The sequence below is a fragment of the Phycodurus eques genome, chromosome 4, assembly GCF_024500275.1.
Source record: "Phycodurus eques isolate BA_2022a chromosome 4, UOR_Pequ_1.1, whole genome shotgun sequence".
Classification (NCBI taxonomy): Eukaryota; Metazoa; Chordata; class Actinopteri; order Syngnathiformes; family Syngnathidae; genus Phycodurus; species Phycodurus eques.
In genome coordinates this window covers 3009894-3028869 of record NC_084528.1, presented here as the reverse complement: position 1 = coordinate 3028869, position 18976 = coordinate 3009894, and positions in this window count along the sequence as shown.

Genomic DNA, 18976 nt, shown 5'->3' with positions numbered 1-18976 from the left:
TTATATGTCACATTAACTTTTGTGTCATGGAATGTCAATGACGTTCGATCACAGGCAAAGAGAATTAAGGTTATGGATTTTATCACAAAATGTAAAACAGACCTCCTCTTGTGACAAGAAACGCACCTCACCAAACCAGAAGAAAAGTGCCTCACGGACTCTAATTTCACTTAGGCTATCTCTCCTTTTTATAACAGCAGACAAAGAGGAGTGTCAATACTAGTTAATAAAACGCTACACTTTACAATAAATACTACAGTAGCAAATCCAGAAAGTCGATACATAATTATACAGGCAAAAATATTTAACAAACTATACACAATTGTCAATGTATACTCTCCTAATAAAGATGACACAAATTTTTCCACACGCTATTTTCACACTTGCTTAACCTTTCAGCCAATTCTACAATTATTATGGGAGGCGACTTTAACCTTACTCTTAATCCCTTTATAGATCAGTCAAATCTCAAAAATAGCAATCAACCACAATGCGCTGATATATTAGAGCAGTATATGGATGACTTTGGACTCGTTGAAATAAGGCGGCTAAAAAAACTTACAAAAAGAAAGTACACATTTTTTTGTCGGAACACTGTTCTTTCTCAAGAATAGATTTTTTCCTCTCGAACAATTTGTCGGCTCAAAAATTTACCTCCAAAATACATCCAATCATCATCAGTGAGCATGCAACAATTTCTTTCTAACTAAAAATGTTGTCAAATCTGGTACCTCCACCAACCATGGCACTTTTACACGTCCCTATTAAAAGAAACGAACTTTGATTCATTTGTGAGGAAAAAAATGGGACGATTTTTAAAATTTTGTTTATTGATTCCCGAACCATATCCCCATCTCTGCTGTGGGAAACTGGGAAATCTGTAATGAGAGGTCTTATCATATACATACTCTTCGTAAAATAAAAAACAAGAACTAAAATTAGGAAATGAAATTGAGGAAAAACTTAAACATCTCACAGAAGAATATGCAATTAATCCGACAGATACGATTAGAAACCAAGTCCAAAAAGCAAAACATCAATTATACAACATAATATCAAAATGAACAGAATTTCTACAACAACAGTTAAGATACACTATCTTTGAGTACAATAATAAATCGGGCAAATTTGTCGCAAACCAACTTCAATGCAATAAAGAAAAATTATTAATTATAGCTAAATTTAATAGAATTGAAAAAATTAGACCTGCAAAGAAAGACATTAATGCAACTGTCAAATCAGCAGCAATCTTCAGAGGGTATTTTGTCCATCTTCTTAGACAACCCAAACCATCCAGTTGCAATCAAAGACTGCCCTAGTCTGACTAGACTAGCACTATCCTAGCTAGTCTTTAAGCATGAACTAATGAAGACTGCACATATGAGAGGAGAGACCAGGGGTGCTGAGCTTCTGGCCACGAAAGATAAATTTCACTGTTTTGTACATTTTAGAGAAGCTTTTAACACTTTTTGGTGCAAGTCTGTGACTAAACTATCAAACCTGATAAAGATTATTGAAAAGTTTAGCCACAGCAAAAGAGGAATGAATAGGATTTATAAACCAAAACAATGTAACCCTACTAATTTCTGGGGGAAGACAAACTTATTGTGAAACAGCAGCACCTCTACATACACATTAACACCATGCATTTTTTTCTGGAGTAAACCAGCCACCTGTAGTGAATATTAAAAATACCAAAAATGGACCGCAAAATTATTTTGGTGACTTTTATATGAAATGCAATGCACAGCAAGTAAAACACTTGAATAGAAAGGGACTTTTTGGAATACTTTGAATACTAATAAATAAAATCCTCTCTGTTCCTCCCACTCTGTGTGTCCTAATAGGAGTTATAATGGTAAGGTAAAGCACCTTGTCTTGAATATTTAATATTTACTATACATATGCACACAACACAACAGCGAGCTTCTCTCATTCGGATCCCAACTGAAAACAGTGGTGGTGCCAGTCTCCGACTACCTGAAATGTTTCCTAACAAAACGTCAGCTCCTACCTGACAACATAAACAGTGAGCTACAATTAAATGCAGCAAACATGATGATTGGTAATTACAGTAGTGTGTTCGTATTGAGTGGTAGAAGTTGGAGAAAGAAGAAATTTTCCACTTATCCTGGTTTAAGTCAGGAACTTATGGCACAACTGTGTATCATTGCAAAGCAGGATATTGCTCTGGGTGGATAGCATGCTCAAAGCCCAGTCAGGGAGACGTGGGAGGGATTGGGTGGAACAAATTATTTTTGAGAAAGGGGCAGGGGTTGTTAAAATATTATGTTTCTGAACTGTATGATTATACAATTTTCTAGCTTGTTTAGAAAGGACATATAGTAAAATAAATACATGGATAAATAATCTCTCACACTTTACAGGTGCAGGCGGCATGGTGGCCGACTGGTTAGAGCGTCTGCTTCACAGTTCAGAGGAGCGGGGTTCAATCCTCAGCCCTGCCTGTGTGGAGTTTGCATGATCTCCCCATGCCTGCGTGAGTTTTCTCCGGGCACTCCGGTTTCCTCCCACATCCCAAAAATATGCATGGTAGGTTAATTGACAAATCTAAATTTCCCGTAGGTATGACTGTGAGTGCAAATGGTTGTTTGTTTGTATGTGCCCTGCGATTGGCTGGCAACCAGTTCAGGGTGTACCCCGCCTCCTGCCCGATGACAGCTGAGGTAGGCTCCATCATGCCCGCGACCCTAGTGAGGAGAATCGGCTCAGAAAATGGATGGATGGACTTTGCAGGTGCTGGGATTCAATCCAGGGGTGATTGAGCACCGCCAAAGGCGGGCTAGAAACACCTATGGGCGAGACAGTATTCTAAGACAACCCAGACAGTCCAGTTGCAATTGATTTAATGCCCTGAAAATACAATGACCGAGATGAATGAAAATATTCACAGGCATGTTTCCTGTACATGACTCATCAGACACACCTACAACACTAGCCAAACAAGGTGTCTACGACAGCATTCTACTGATAGTTCTATTGGAGCTATGCATGCCAGCAGTGGGTGGTTTATTGAGAGTAATGTAACACTAATTTAAATGTATGTTGGTGTAAATGTAATAACTAATGAATTACTGTTCATTGCAATCCTCAGATAACAGAGAGCAAAGGACAGGTCATTTGGAATGTAGATGCTGGAATCCCTGTGTGGAATAATACCAGTGGCAAATGACACTTTTAATAGTGGTGTAGGTCCTGAATAAAGTTTACTAAATAAAACAAGTATTGCTTCTGTAGCAGTGTTGATTTTGCTTATCAAGGCATTTGGTTAAAATGAAAATAAAATATTGTCTCTACTTATGTAAGAACATTTTTTGTTCATCTTTCTTTCATTTGAAAACATTAAGATATCAGTATCCACATGCAGGTATAATCTATCTGTTCTCACTCTTTGAGGACAAAAGACTAACGGTTGTGAGCTGCTGAGGTGGCTGTTGGGTGGAGTCACACACCCTTTGGCTTTTCCTTTCAAACCACAACTACAGAGTTTCAGCTATGCCATGAATGCACATGCCAGGCAGTTATGTGGTAAGGCTAATCACTAGCTTACAGGAAACAACATTTACAGTTACACATGGAGTTTGGGGAGGATCGAAGTTCTGTTTATTGCCAGGGCAAATGGTTTGCACAAAGGAAGCTTTATTGTTCGCTTAGATTTTAATAAGCACCGACTAATTTGGGAAGACAAATGGGTTTCCTTGTACGAGTGATTTTATTAGTAGCGTGTGAAATTTGTAAATGGAGTGTCTTGATGCAGTAACACATCATAATGGGGAACTAAACCCTAGATGTCAAAATTTCCTGTGATATTTTAGATTATATCTTCTTCATCTGATGCTGTTTGCGTAAACCTTCTAAGAATTATTATTATTTTTTAAAAGTGTTTTTAAAACAGCATTTACTTGCCTACGGGGGCTCCCATTTTTTACATCATTACGTGTGTAAAGTCCCGAGAATGTGACGTGTATCAGTCCTTCCAGGACTCATGAGACTGAAGTGAGACTGAATTAATGTACAACCCCAATTCCAATGAAGTTGGGACATTGTGTTAAACATAAATAAAAACAGAATACAATGATTTGCAAATCATGTTCAACCTATATTTCATTGAATACATTACAAAGACAAGATATTTAATGTTCAAACTGATAAACTTTATTGTTTTTTGCAAATAATCATTAACGTAGAATTTTATGGCTGCAACACGTTCCAAGAAAACTGGGACAGGTGGCAAAAAAGAAAGTTGAGGAATGCTCATCAAACATCTGTTTGGAACATCCCACAGGTGAACAGGCTAATTGGGAACAGGTGGGTGCCATGATTAGGTATAAAAGGAGCTTCCCTGAATTGCTCAGTCATTTATAAGCAAATTTGGGGCAAGGTTCACCTCTTTGTGAACAAGTGTGTGAGAAAATAGTCGAACAGTTTAAGGACAATATTCCTCAACGTACAATTGCAAGGAATTTAGGAATTTCATCATCTACGGTCCATAATATCATCAAAAGGTTCAGAAAATCTGGAGAAATCACTGCATGTAAGAGGCAAGGCCGAAAACCAACATTGAATGCCTTTGACCTTCGATCCCTCAGGCGGCACTGCATCAAAAACCAGCATCAATGTGTAAAGGATATCACCACTTGGGCTCAGGAACACTTCAGAAAACCAATGTCAGTAAATACAGTTGGGCGCTATATCCGTGAGTGCAACTTGAAACTCAACTCTGCAAAGCAAAAGCCATTTATCAACAACACCCAGAAACACCGCCGTCTTCTCTGGGCCCGAGCTCCTCGAAGATGGACTGATGCAAAGTGGAAAAGTGTTCTGTGGTCCGATGAGTCCACATTTCAAATTGTTTTTGGAAATTGTGGATGTCGTGTTCTCCGGGCCAAAGAGGAAAAGCAGCACCCGGACTGTTATGGACGCAAAGTTCAAAAGCCAGCATCTGTGATGGCATGGGGCTGTGTTAGTGCCAATGGCAAGGGTAACTTCCACATCTGTTAAGGCACCGTTAATAGTGAAAGGTACATACAGGTTTTGGAGAAACATATGCTGCCCTCCAAGCAACATCTTTTTTCATGGACGCCCCTGCTTATTTCAGCAAAACAATGCCAAACCACATTCTGCACGTGTTACAACAGCGTGGCTTTGTAGTAAAAGAGTGTGGGTACTAGAGTGGCCTGCTTGCAGTCCAGACCTGTCTCCCATTGAAAATGTGTGCACATTATGAAGCGTAAAATATGACAGCGGAGACCCCGGACTGTTGAACAGCTGAAGCTGTACATCAAGCAAGAATGGGAAATAATTCCCCCTACAGAGCTTCAACAATTAGTGTCCTCAGTTCCCAAATTTTCATTGAATGTTGTTAAAAGAAAATGTGATGTAACACAGTGGTAAACATGACCCTGTCCCAGCTTTCTTGGAACGTGTTGCAGCCATATAATTCTAAGTTAATGATTATTTGCTAAAAACAAAAAAGTTTATCAGTTTGAACAATAAATATCTTTATTGTATATTCAATTAAATATAGGTTGAACATGATTTGCAAATCAATTGCGGCACGGTGGCTGACTGGTTAGAGCGTCAGCCTCACAGTTCTGAGGACTGGGGTTCAATGCCCGGCCTGTGTGGATTTTCTCCGGGCACTCCGGTTTACTCCCACATACCAAAAAACATGCATGAATTGGAGACTCTAAATTCCCCGTAGGTGTGACTGTGAGTGCGAATGGTTGTTTGTTTGTATGTGCCCTGCGATTGGCTGGCGACCAGTTCAGGGTGTGCCCCGCCTCCTGCCTGATGATAGCTGGGATAGGCTCCAGCACGCCCGCGACCTTAGTGAGGAGAAACAGCTCAGAAAATGGATGGATGGATGGATGTATATATATATTCATCATTGTATTCTGTTTTTATTTATGTTTAACACTTCATTGGAATTGGGGGTTGTAGCTAGTTGCCTTCCGTTTGAGTAAGCATGGTTTGTTAAAAATTGGTCAGTAGGAACTTCAACTGTGTCAGGCTGTCAACATCAAAGGCAAGTGTTCAGCTTCATATTCGCCTTTTAAACTGCCTTTGAAAAGTAGTTCGGTGACTGTTGGGAGCCTACTAGGCACTTGCGGCTCACCGGCGCCAGCCAAGTGGCCACACTCCCTGCCCAAGAGCTGTGGACGAATTGCTTAGGAAGCTAGCTGGCAATCTTAGCCACTAGTCGCTCAAACCGGCGACTCATGCCTGATGAGGTGACTGATGAGAACAGCTGTTGCGAGTCTACTATTAGCTGGCCAGACAAGTGGATCTGACTGATGTGTAGCTTGCCATTGCAGAATATTTTCTAACTCTCTCTGTTTTTGTCAGTAAATAAAACGGGCAGGAAGGACTAATACATGTCAAATTCTCACAAATTCACACGCAATTAAGTAAAATGGCAGTTCTCGTAGGCCAGTAGATGCAGTGTTTTAAATGTATTTTTCTTGAATAAAGACTGTAGATTGTAGTAAACAGCATCAAAAGCTATGCACTTTTAAAATATTACAGGAAGTTTTGACAGTTAAGCTTTAGTTCTCCTTTAAATTAGTAAAAAAACATCCAAGCTGACCATTTCACTCCATGCTTGAACAATAGCCATTAAACTAGTATGTTTACTTCTGGTATAAATCTTATTTACCTTAATTACTGTTTGGCGGAAGTAAATTCAATATCATCAGTTTCTTTTCTGTGAATTATTTTCTCTTGAAATTTCCCTGGGTTTGACTGCATTGTTTCCTAAAGGAAGGAATGCTCTGACATGTTAAGTCTTGCACTATCATTTAAATTTCAATGTAATTAAATGCAAGAATCTTTGCTTGTGTTAGAATAAATGCAGTGCTGCTGTCAACTTGTTGGATTTATTTATTTTGTTGTCCTGTTCGGGTGTTAGGTCAAGCAGAATGGAGGATCTGTATCCCTTTTATGCCGAAACAGTTTTACTGTGTCACAGTGGAGTTTTTAAGCTTCTGCTGTGGTTTCTTAGTATTATAATTGAAGTTTATTGAGAATCAGAGTCAAACAGAACAAAGTTTCTAGAGGGGAGAGAGAAATGAAGACAAAAGACAAAGAACTAATTGTAAACAGAATGAGAGAAATAAATCATTAAATTATCTACAACAATGAAACATTAAATATGAGTGTTGTATGGGGCTGTAGTGCTACACCCTATTGAGGGAAGGACAGGACAAGATACAACAGAACAAGGACAGGAGAAGAAGCATGCAGGACAAGGGTCGTGAACCCGGCTGTACAACTGAAGTGTGGTGGTATTAATTATGTAATTTATAAAAGTCTACAGGACGACAGTATAAGTGAGGGGATACGCAAACACAGGGACAAGAGAAGAAGATCCCCACTCCATGCATGTGTCCTCTCACCATGCAAACCGATCTAAAATGTGTGGGAAAAGAAAAATAAATAAATAAATAGAATACTAATTAAACAACAAAAACATCCTCAACAACATCCATCCATTTTTTGAGCCGCTTCTCCCCACTCGGGTCGCGGGCGTGCTGGAGCCTATCCCAGCTATCATCGGGCAGGAGGCGGGGTACACCCTGAACTGGTTGCCAGCCAATCACGGGGCACATACATACAAACAAACAACCATTCGCACTCACATTCACACCTACGGGCAATTTAGAGTCGTCATTAACCTACCATGCATGTTTTTGGGATGTGGGAGGAAACCGGAGTGCCCGGAGAAAACCCACGCAGGCACAGGGAGAACATGCAAACTCCACACAGGCGGGGCCGGGGATTGAACCCAGGTCCTCAGAACTGTGAGGCAGACGCTCTAACCAGTCATCCACCGTGCCGCCCTCAACAACAGAGAATGCAAAATTCAAAAGTTTACTTTCACACTTACGACGATAGTCTTGTCGTTGTCAAATGACACCCTACCCAGGCAAAGGAATCAAGAATGGACTGTCCATTTCTGTGCCCTGTGATTGGCTGGCGACCAGTTCAGGGTGTACTCTGCCTCTCGCCCAGATTCAGCTCGGATAGGTTAGGATAGGCTATTGAAAATGGATGGATGGATGTAAAATTTTCATGCATAATTCAGTGTTCTCAGCATTATTCTTCTTTTCATATGCCAAATTTCATCAAAATATTGTCTGGCAAAATGACTGCTTGATAGACCACATTCCCCTCCAAACGTATTGGAACAGTGAGGCCAATTGCTTTATATATTTATTTATTTATTTTTACTGTTGACTGATACTATTTGGATCAAACAATAAATATAAGGGAATAGATCTGTTTAGCATTTATTTCTAGGTGTTTCCATGGGAATTAGATTGGTTAAGCAAGAGATAGAAGGCAGCATTATTTGTAATGAAACACCAAATATTTAGGTGACCAAAAGTTAAAATATACAAAAGTCAGTAAGACTAAACATGTAACCATCTTAATTGATTGATGATTTTGCTTTTTTGATCAAAACATGAAATATTATCTGTATTTTGTTAGTTTTTTTAAACAATAATTCTGAAGTTAAGCACTTTATTTGAATACGTAATACTTTTTAAAATGTACTTGCTCTTATTTTGAAATTACCAGCCCTACTTTTATTTCGTAAATTAGAGAACACACAGTTAGGCTCATATGTTTGATTATCCAGGCAGAATTTTTAAGATGGGTACAATTTTGTAAAGAAAACATGAAAGACCAGGTGAACCACATTTAATTTTATTTTAATGTAATTCAAATTAAACGGTCAAGCATTTCAGAAAAGCCTTATCATTAAACAAAACATAACCATAAAGAAATTAATGATGGTTGTTGTTCAGTCATCAGTCCATCCATCCATCCATCCATTTTCTGAGCCGCATCTCCTCACTAGGTCGTGGGCGTGCTGGAGCCTATCCCAGCTGTCATCGGGCAGGAGGGGGGGTACACCCTGAACTGGTTGCCAGCCAATCGCAGGGCACATAGAAACAAACAACCATGCGCACTCACAGTCATGCCTACGGGTAATTTAGAGTCTCCAATTAATGGATATTTTTGGGATGTGGGAGGAAACCGGAGTGCCCGGAGAAAACCCACGCAGGCACAGGGAGAACCCACGCAGGCACGGGGAGAACATGCAAACTCCACACAGGCGGGGCCGGGGATTGAACCCAGGTCCTCAGAACTGTGAGGCTGACGCTCTAACCAGTCATCAGTCATATTTTAAAAAACAGTATTTCACAAATTCTGCCTGGGTATGTAAACACATGAGCGCAACTGTACATATATGCAGTCATGCCTAGTGTAGTGTAGGCTACACCTTTTTTCTAACAACTAGGTGGCGGTCGCATATTAGATTGAAAGTGTACACCTTTCTCATAACCTCTAGGTGGCAGTGGGATTTTGGAATGAAAGTGTACAGCTTTTTCATAACCACTAGGTGGCGGCATACAAATCAAAAGTTGTTTTTCCATTTGCCCCTATACCTATGTATAATGCGCACTATTGACTTTTGACAATATTTTTGGGGAAAATTGCGCATTATAAACGAGAAATTACGGTATATCACTGAATTTAAAACAGACCTCATATTACAAGAAACATATATATTATACATTATATATTATCTTATCTCTTCTTATTATAAAAAAACAAAATCAATTCCATATTATGACAGGGTGATCGTATAGTGTTTTAACTTAAGAATTGTGATACAATTAATAATTATCATAGTAATCCATTTTTACAATTATGTAGGAAAGAACAGATTGCCTCTCATTTATGCCGTGTCCCTAAACACACCATTCGCACTCGAGCAGTTGCAATGTAAACATGAATGGCAGCTGCAGCCGCACTGAATGGGTTTGCCAAATACGGCATTTCTCCCCTGATATATGAAAGCTCGTATATAGAGTGTTCAGGTTTTGTCCTGGAAGTCCCTAACAAAATGTGGCACTCTTAAATGAAAATTAACTTTTGTCCGAAAACCGTTAACAGCCGCCAGAATGAGCGCGTTCTCAATAACGTTCATCAGGGAGAAATGAAGTAATTTCAGTTCACGTTCGTCCAAAATATGAACTGCTTCATGAATTTTCAATGAAGTCGTACAACACTTTTTAGTGGTTGGTCAGCCAAGAACTCAAACGACCAATTATCTACAGTATATAACAGTTGACTGTCTGCTGCCAATCCGCCACCTAACTTTCCTTTGATATTTGACCGGCTGTCTCCACCTTCTTTTTTTTTTAAATCCCTGTCCCCTGGCCTGACTCCTGGTTGATGGGGTGTGTAGGTGTTCTAGAGGTGTTTACATCTGTGTCACACTCAGAGAAATAATTGGCCCTTCTGTGCTCTCCGCCTGCCTTCCGTCAGCAATGTTGGATCCCTCAGCACTATGTTTAGCAACAAACTTGGGGTCCTCTTGTCTGACCTGCTGCTCCAGTGCAATGTTGGCCTCTCACTTTCGATTTCTTTATATCCTGGCTACATCCTATCCATGTCTTCATTTTGCCTCAGAAATAGCATTTTTGATGTTACGCCACAAGTTTTCTATCGGATGAATGTCCAGGGATTGCGCTGACCACTTCAAAACTTAACATAATTTTGTTGGTCTTGAACCAAGGTACTGCTCCGGTTCAATGTGTTGTTGAACACCAGAGAGTGGTAGAAGACACTTGATGACCAAATTTGACCGGTGATGATTTATGACCTTATGCCGGAAGTGCTGACGTCATCGGAAATGACATCTCCGGAAAAGGGACATGAAATTGTCTGGAAATTGGACCGGAAATCCCAGGGAAATGATTTACGACCTTAGGGAATAGAGAGGTTCCCACGTCAGGTTCGGCATCGAGAATCAAGAGCCGATTGGAACTGGGTGTAACGTTTCGGTTCTCCCGGAATCGTTCAAATTTAAAAATTTCGGTTCCCACTTTCGATGCTTAGTCCTCTGACCCCGAAGAAGAAGTGTCGAAAACCAACGACGAAGCAGCGAAAACCAGTGACGAAGAACGCGCACAAACTCGTGCTTGATCCCAACGGCGGTGGCGGTGAACAAAAGTGTGTCTTAACTTGGTTAAAATTAATGACCAGTCGTCTCAGTACAACACTTGGAACAAAGATTATATTGTGCAAAGGAGGCTTTCCCAATGCGTTTCCCAATCCCGACCTCAGATAAGGGGTAGAAAATGGATGGATGGATGGATAATTTGGACACCCGAGGTCGGGTCGCGGGGGCAGTAGCTTTAGCAGGGATGCCCAGACTTCCCTCTCCCCAGCCACTTCATCCAGATCTTCCGGGAGGATCCCAAGGCGTTCCCAGGGCAGCCGAAGGACGTAGTCTCTCCAGCGTGTCCTGGGTCGTCCCCGGGGTCTCCTCCTGGTGGGACGTGCCCGAAACACCTCACCAGGGAGGCATCTGGGAGGCATCCGAATCAGATGCCCCAGCCACCTCATCTGGCTCCTCTCGATGTGATGGAGCAGCGCCTCTACTCTGAGATCCTCCCGGATGACCGAGCTTCTCACCCCATCTCTAAGGGAGAGCCCGGACACCCTGCGGAGGAAACTCATTTCGGACGCTTGTATCCTGGATCTTGTTCTTTCGGTCACGACCCACAGCTCGTGATGATAGGTGAGGGTAGGAACGTAGATCGACCAGTAAATCGAGAGCTTCGCCTTTCGGCTTAACTCCTTCTTTACCACAACGGATCGATACAAAGTCCGCATGACTGCAGACGCTGCACCGATCCGCCTGTCAATATCCCGTTCCATTCTTCCCTCACTCGTGAACAAGACCCCAAGATACTTGAACTCCTCCACTTGGGGCAGGATCTCATCCCCGACCTGGAGAGGGCACGCCACCCTTTTCCGACTGAGGACCATGGTCTCAGGTTTGGAGGTGCTGATTCTCATCCCAGCCACTTCACACTCAGTTGCAAACTGCTCCAGTGAGAGTTGGAAGTCACGGCTTGATGAAGCCAATAGAACCACATCAGATCCCTTCTTAAAAAGGGGGACCACCACCCCAGTCTGCCAATCCAGAGGCACTGTCCCCGATGTCCATGTGATGTTGCAGAGGCGTGCCAACCAGGACTGCCCTACAACATCCAGAGCCTTGAGGAACTCCGGGCGAATCTCATCCACCCCCGGGGCCTAGCCACCAAGGAGCTTTTTAACCACCTCTGTGACCTCAACCCCAGAGATAGGAGAGCCCGCCTCAGAGAACCCAGACTCTGCTCCCTCATGGGAAGGCGTGTTGGTGGAATTGAGGAGGTCTTCGAAGTATTCTCCCCACTGGCTCACAACGTCCCGAGTCGAGGTTAGCAGCGCCCCATCCCCACTATACACAGTGTTGATGGTGCACTGCTTCCCCCTCCTGAGACGCCGGATGGTGGACCAGAATTTCCTCGAAGCCGTCCGGAAGTCTTTCTCCATGGCCTCACCGAACTCCTCCCATGCCCAAGTTTTTGCTTCAGCGACCACCAAAGCTGCATTCCGCTTTGCCAGCCGGTACCCATCAGCTGCCTCAGGATTCCCACATGCCAGAAAGGCCCGATAGGACTCCTTCTTCAGCTTGACGGCATCCTTCACCGTTGGTGTCCACCAACGGGTTCGGGGATTCCCGCCACGACAGGCACCAACCACTTTACGGCCACAGCTCTGGTCGGACGCCTCAGCAATGGAGGCGCGGAACATGGTCCAGTCGGACTCGATGTCCCCCGCCTCCCCCGGAACATGAGCAAAGTTCTATCGGAGGTGGGAGTTGAAACTCTTTCTGACAGGGGATTCCGCCAGACGTTCCTAGTACACCCTCACAATACGTTTGGGCCTGGCACGTCAGACCGGCATCTTCCCCTACCATCGGAGCCAACTCACCACCAGGTGGTGATCAGTTGACAGCTCCACCCCTCTCTTTACCTGAGTGTCCAAGTCATGTGGCCGCAAGTCCGATGACATGACCACAAAGTTGATCATCGAACTGCGACCTAGGGTGTCCTGGTGCCAAGTGCATGTCTGGACACCCTTATGCTTGAACATGGTGTTCGTTGTGGACAATCCGTCATGAGCACAGAAGTCCAATAACAGAATACTGCTCGGGTTCTGATCGGGGGGGTCCGTTCCTCTCAATCACGCCCTTCCAGGTCTCACTGCCATTGCCCACGTGAGCATTGAGGTCCCCCAGCAGAACGATGGAGTCCCCAGTGGGAGCGCTCTCCAGCACCCCCTCCAAGGACTCCAAAAAGGGTGGGTACTCTGAACTGCTGTTTGGTGCATAGGCACAAACAACAGTCAGGACCCGTCCCCCCACCCGAAGGCAGAGGGAAGCTACCCTCTCGTCCACCGGGGTGAACCTCAACATACAGGCGCCTCTCACCGTCGGCAACTCCAGAGTGGAAGAGAGTCCAACCCCTCTCGAGAGGACTGGTACCAGAGCCCAAGCTGTGTGTGGAGGTGAGTTCGACTATATCTAGTCGGACCTTCTCGACCTCACACAACAACTCGGGCTCCTTCTCTGCCAGAGAGGTGACATTCCACATCCCTAAAGCCAGCTTCTGTAGCCGGGGATCGGATCGCAAGGTCCCCGCCTTCAGCCATCGCCCAGCTCGCACTGCACCCGACCCCTATGGCCCCTCCCACAGGCTGTGAGCCCGTGGGAAGGGGGACCCACGTTACCCTTTCGGGCTGTGCCCGGCCGGGCCCCATGGGTGCAGGCCCGGCCACCAGGTGCTCGCCTTTGAGTCCCACCTCCGGGCCTGGCTCCAGAGGGGGGCCCCGGTGACCCTCTACGGGCAAGGGAAACCTGAATCCATTTATTGTACTCGTCGGAGCCGTGCTTTGTCTGGTCCCTCACCTAGGACCTGCTTGCCATGGGTGACCCTGCCAGGGGCATAAAGCCCCAGACATTTTAGCTCCTCGGATCATTGGGAATAAAACAATAAACAGTCAAACATCATAAATTACATCGACTCTCCCAAAGGCTTGTCTGGGCATTTTCACTCTTGTTTCGTCACAGTGATGACATCATCTATCTATATAGCAACATGCAAACAGAGAACACACCTGCACCTCCACAGTTGTTCCACGTGTTGATCACTTTTTCAATGAGCATGCATAAGGTTGTAGGTGACTTCAGCCCAGGCTGTTTTGAGCATACAAAACTGAGTGTTATGATCCTTAGGGGATTCCTCTCCTTATGTTTACGGGAAGTTATTCTTAAGAAACAGAAATATTTTTCAGCCTTGCACTCTGTGTTCTTATGAACCATAGCAAACACATCATCTTAAATTTTCTAGAGGACTGCCCTCAAAGAGGTGTGTCTGGGCATGCTCAGTCTTGAGCTAACGCACTGATGTCACACTATTTAAAGATATTTATTCTCATGTGCATCACCAAACTAGTGTTGCTTTTTGACAGTTTCTATGTATATCTACACAATTTACGTTACTACTGATATTACAATATTCAAACACATTTCATTTCATGTTCATTAACAAGGGCTGGGGCTTTTTGTAAGTTTAAATGTATTTTTGTGTAATTTACTTCATATACTTTACTTGAATTAAGTGTGAGATACTTTACTGCATTTAACCCATTCACTTTTCACGATATTACAATATTTAAACATTTGCATGTTCATCCACTAACTAGTGTTGGTGCTTTTGTTAGTGTCAATTATTTTCTACACGTTTCTCTTCATAGGCCATCATCTTCAGTCCAAAACAATAAATATGCAACATTTTAGAGTCAGAATCTCTGAAATATTTTTACAGGTTAAATTCCGCTGTAATTAAAAAAAACACCTGGAATACTTTTAAAAGTAAGTATTTTTGTACATTTTCTAGTCATATTTTGACATTAGCAAAATTCATTCCTGAGTTTCTTCAGTTCAATTAATTGCTACAATGTGATATTATCATCCCAATATTGCCACGATATTGTATACACACAACTTCTCCTCTTTAGTCCTCCCAGTATGATTGTGTTAGTATCAAGCTGTTGCTGAAATAAAAGTGTTAGAAAACATCACACACATATATATATATATATATATAAAATATTTTTTATTTTATCATTTGGTTTATTTGTGAAGTTCAACTCCACTAGGGTTTGAGTAGTTTGTAATTATTGTTGGGTTAATTTTCATATATGTCAAAGGAAATTTACAGGAAATATTGAAACTGTATCCTCATAACACTGCTTTGCGATGTTGAGTAAGTCAAAGCAATACACCCTGCCATCCTGACGTGACTTGTTGTTTGTGTGTACTCGAGCGTGAGGTCCACTTCTCACGGGTGGTGGAGATTCACGTCAAGTGGGTGTGGCGCTTTAAGACTGTTTCGAACTATTAAGAACTCGGAAGTACCTGCTTCATTTAACTGAATTTTGCTGATCAGACCCGACAATCCTAGTTTATTGATACTTCACATGCTTTATTAGTAACCTATTCGAAAAACTAACACCTGATCTGATTAGAATGCCGAATAGTCAACACAGTTGTAAAACGCAGTGGAAGCGGGTACATCACTAGAGGAACAGTACATCATCACATTATTGGTATACACACAGAATGATAAAGACAGGATTAGTGCAGTATTTAGGATGGATTAAAAGAACATTTCAACCTAAACAAAATAACCCAACATTAAAATATTGGTTAGTAATAAATAGGCCCCAGTAATATTTATACAATTAAAGCAACGTAGGGATTATAAAATTACGAACAGTGGTATATAATGATGAAACATAATACATTCCCTCTGTATAGTGTCTGTATAGCATTCTTTACCGCTTAACCTCACTTGGGCTGCTGGAACTTATCCCATCTATCTTCGGGCGGGAGGCGGGGTACACCTGAACCGGTCGTCAGCCAATTGCAGGGCACTGTGAAGAAATCAGCCTAAATTTTGCAGGCCATAAATGTTTTAAACTGAGTGTCACACACTAATCATCTACTAAACTCAAAGCACCCGCACAGGTCTCCCCAGGTGTTATTAAATTGCTTCAGTTTGGTTCAATTGTCTCAGTTGGGTTTAATATGGGGAAGACTGCAGACTTGACAACTGGCCAGAAGACCATCATTGATACCCTTCATAGGATGGGTAAGCCACAAAAGTTTATAGCTAAGGAGGCTGGCTGTTCACAGAGTGCTGTGTCCAAGCATATCAATGGAAACTCTAGTGGAAGGACAAAAAGTGGCAGGAGAAGATGCACCACCAAAAGAGATGACCGTGGGCTTCAGCGGCTAATCAAACAGAGAAGATTTAAGAATTTAGCAGAGAACCAGAAAGAGTGGAATGAGACGGGAGTCACAACTTCAAAAACCACCTCATTCAGCCGCAAACCGGGAGATGAGCTACAACTGTCGGGTTCCTCGGGTCAAGCCACTTCTGAGCCTGAGCCAACGTAGGAAGCGCCTCAACTGGGCCAAGGAGAAGAAGGACTGGACTGTTGGCCAGTGTTCCAAGGTCCTCTTTTCCGATTAAAGTAAAGTGTGCCTTTTATTCGGGAATCAAGGAGGAAGGCTGGTGAAGAACAGAACCCAAGCTGTTTGAGGTCCAGTGTGAAATGATTTGGGGTGCAATGTCCAGTGCAGGTGTTGATAAACTCTTTCTTAAATCCAAGGTCACCCGTCTACCAGAATGTTTTAGAGGACTTCATGATTCCTTCTGCTGAAGATCTGTATGGAGATGCAGATTTTATCTTCCAGCAGGACCTTGGCCCTGCCCATACCGCCAGAAGCACCAAAACCTGGTTTGATGCCTATGCAGTGCTTGACTGGCCAGCCAACTCGCCGGAGCTAAACCCCATTGAGAATTGATGGGGTATTATCAAGAAGCTGGAGCCTATCCCAGCTACCTTCGGGGGAGAGGCGGGGTACACCCTGAACTGTTCGCCAGCCAATTGCAGGGCACATATAAATAAACAACCATTAGCGCACACATTCACACCTAAGGGCAATTTAGAGTCTTCAATCAACCTACCATGCATGTTTTTTTTTTGGATGTAGGAGGAAACCAGAGTGCCCGGAGAAAACCCACGCAGGCATGGGGAGAACATGCAAACTCCACACAAGCGGGGCCGGGATTCGAACCCTGGTCTTCAGAACTGTGAGGCAGATCTGCTAACCAGTCAGCCGTTATTGATACTTCACATGTTTCACATATGTATATTTAAATATATATATACACACACACACACACATATATATTGCATGGTGGCCGGGTAAAGGGTTTCTTTCGTCAGCAGGTTTCTACTTCGATTATACATGATTATATATGATTATATAATTACTGTATAAGGTTTTAGAATTAAATATTACAGTAAATATGTGTACTGTTGTAATATTTGTCTCAAATATGTAAAGTATAAATACTGTTTAGATATTTTAAACATTTTGGTACCCACATAGACATACACGAGAATTCCTGGTGGGGGGCAAATCCTACTTCACGGTTTTTCACCTTTCGAGGGGGGTTCTGGTCCCCATTAACTGCGAAAAACAAGAGATCACTGTATAAACTGTATACTGTATACTGTAATACATGATGATTCTCAACAACAACCATATGCACTCACATTGTCAATTAACCTACCATGCATGTTTTTGGGATGTGGGAGGAAACCGGAGTGCCCGGAGAAAACCCACGTAGGCACGGGGAGAACATGCAAACTCCACACAGGCGGGGCCGGGGATTGAACCCCGCTCCTCAGAACTTTGAGGCTGACGCTCTAACCAGTCGTCCACCGTGCCGCCACGTTTCAACAATACATCTTAATTTAACCCAGCTGAAAAAAATGGGTTAAAGGAATCAATCAAGTTTTAAGCGTTTGAATTAGCAATTTGAACGAGAGGGGAGGGGCTGTGGAGAGGTGTCTTCAGTTGACATAGCAGCAAGGATATTAATGGAACGTGGAAGGAAACTAGACTACGAGAAAAAAGGGAGACCGTGCAAACTCCACACAGGAAGTTAAAAAAAAAAAGAATGAAACAATTACAGTGAAAGTCTGGAAAACATCACTGAAGTTTGGAAACTTTGAAATAACAGATGAAATGTTGGTATTTTGTTTAATATTTGTTTTTTTGTTGTCAACCCTCATGTTTTCAGTCTACACCAAATACTAAGCAATTGGTCTCACCATTCCAATACATTTGGAGGGGACTGTTTTTATTCGGTATCCAGTACTTACAAGTTCGAAAAAACAAAAGACACAAATCTGAGAAAGACTGCCTGTGACTGACAGGTTGATTTAATGTTTATTTGCTACAAAACGTGTGTGTGTCTGAGTGTTTGTGTGTGCACATGCGTGCGCACATGTTCATGGAAGGACGTTCATAGTTACAAGGTGAAAGAGATTACGAGTGCTTTTTCCACTCCCTCCCGTCTGTGTGGTTGAACCTGCTTGTAATTTCCTGGAGTAATTATTCAAGCGGAACGTCAATGGCTGGGAAACCCCTGCTGCTGTGCAGTTTGCAGGTTGTTATTGGGTATTTTTTTTGGTGGATTTTCTTTTTATTATTCTCACCCAATCACTTTAGGATTATTGGAATGAAGCCAGAAACAATCCCCCCCCCCCCCTTTGCTCTGAGCTGCTAACATTGTGTAATGTTTGTTTACATGATTGGTTGGTTAAATGATATATCCATCCATTTTCTGTTAGGCTTGTCCTAATTAGGTTTGAGGGTGTTCAGGAGCCCATCTATCCAAGCTACCTTTGGGCGTGAGCTCGGTATCTATTTTGTGAGTCTAAGGAGGTAGGCCTTTTTGAGTGAGCATTTTAAAATTCGCTCATTCACTACTTTGCTATGAGGGTAACATTGCCCTGATTTATAAAAAAAATCCTTTGTAATCACAAATCAAACCACTTGCAGCATTCTTTGGGGTATTTAATTACAAAGGTGCTCAGCACCGTTACTTAGCTGCAGAGTTTAAATACTTACTAAAATATACAAACAATTGCAAGTTGTTCAAATGAATTCCTCAGA